Here is a 1751-nt window from a genome sequence, read left to right as displayed (position 1 = left end):
ACATCGCAGGAAGACAGGAAAAATAATGACGGTTGGGGGGGGTCACAAATGACACACTTTCCTACACAGAAAATATGAAAGAATGTTCACATACACTCACAAGACTATTATGAGCATCCAACAAGTGTCCTAAGTACTAAATCACACTATGGATGATGTCATTCCTGACTTCTAGCCCAAACAATCAGAAAATACACTTTACGAATACTACTGCATAGTAATAGGTAATATAATTACCTAGAAATAAACCAGCAGGATAGAGCTGATATCCTTTGGAGAAAAGTTACTAAGATTTATTGGAGTTTCCTCATAAGACTAAAATGAATTAAAAAATTTCACACTTGTTGTTGAGAAAATTCTAAATACAAATTGTAACCTTCACTTTAATCTACACTCATTCATAAACCCCATTACTATAAAAATGTAAGCAATAAGTCCCAAACCTAACAAGCTAGTTATAAAATGCACATAAAAGAATAAGGGGCCTAGAGTAACCAAAATGAAAGATAAAAGAAAAAAATTAGTGAGGTACAATTCGCTGCATCATCAAAATTGGACACTCTCTTCATAAGTTATTAGGGTAAAGTTTTCTTAGTTAAGACACAGTAATAGACTTTGCAGACGCTGCTGTTCCCTGCCGCCACCTGCTGCAGCCATGGTCAACCCATTAGTGTTCTACATCATGGCCGATGGTGAGCCCTTGGGTCTTCTTCGAGTTATTTGCACACAAAGTTCCAAAGACAGTAGAAAACTTCTGCACTCTGAACACTGGAGAGAAAGGATTTGGATATAAGGGTTCCCTCCTTTCACAGAATTATTCCAGGATTCATGTGCCAGGGTGGTGACTTCACACACCATCATGGCACTGGATCCATCTACGGAGAAAAATTTGAGGATGAGAACTTCCTCCTGAAGCATACAGGTCCTGGCATCTTGTCCATGGCAAATGCCGGAACAAACACAAATGGTTCCCAGTTTTTTTATCTGCACTGCCAAGACTGAGTGACTGGATGGCAAACATGTGGTCTTTGGGAAGGTGAAAGAAGGCGCGAACATGCGGAAGGCGGGGAGCATTTTGGATCCAGGAATGGCAAGACCAGCAAGAAGATCACCATTTCTGACTGTGAACAACTCTTAATTCTTTTGACTTGCGGGCTTCCTACCCACCAGACCATTGCTTCTGTAGCTCAGGAGGGCACCCCCACCCCATCTGCTCGCCATACCCTATAATCTCTGCTCCCACTGAAATTCTCTGAGTTCCATATTCTCTCATTCCCCTCCAAGTCTAGCTCAACTGTAGAGTTAAGTTTATGATTATGAATAAAAACTAAATAAGAACTGTTTAAAAAAAGACATAATAATAAGATTAAAACATTCTAGGCTGGAGTGCAGCTCAGTAGTATATATCTCCTGGCACTACAAGATCTGGGTTCAATACACAGCACCTATAAAAAATTAAATAACTCTATACAGTATAAATGAATAACCATAATTACTTATATTAAGGACATTTCACTGTCTTTAAGTAAAAAATGTCTGTCTGACAAAATGTATCAGTAAATAAGACTTCAAACTACAGGCCAGAAAAATATAATCATAATCAGTATGGGTAAGCATTATTATCCAGAGCTTATAAAGGTCTCTTACGGATGTATACATGAAAGATAATTTAACAGAAAAACAGGATATGATATGAATTTTTGGTTCATGGGTACAACTGACATGTTAATGAGAAGACACTAAAATATTAT

At 38.0% G+C, this 1751-nt stretch overlaps 1 pseudogene; it reads left to right on the top strand.

The window, feature by feature from the left end:
• The first annotated feature begins 655 nt into the window (after positions 1-655).
• LOC102921356 (peptidyl-prolyl cis-trans isomerase A pseudogene) lies at positions 656-1230 on the top strand (annotated as a pseudogene).
• The last annotated feature ends 521 nt before the right edge of the window (positions 1231-1751 follow it).

The sequence above is a fragment of the Peromyscus maniculatus genome, chromosome 2, assembly GCF_049852395.1.
Source record: "Peromyscus maniculatus bairdii isolate BWxNUB_F1_BW_parent chromosome 2, HU_Pman_BW_mat_3.1, whole genome shotgun sequence".
Lineage (NCBI taxonomy): Eukaryota > Metazoa > Chordata > Mammalia > Rodentia > Cricetidae > Peromyscus > Peromyscus maniculatus.
This window is presented reverse-complemented; position numbering and strand designations above follow the sequence as displayed.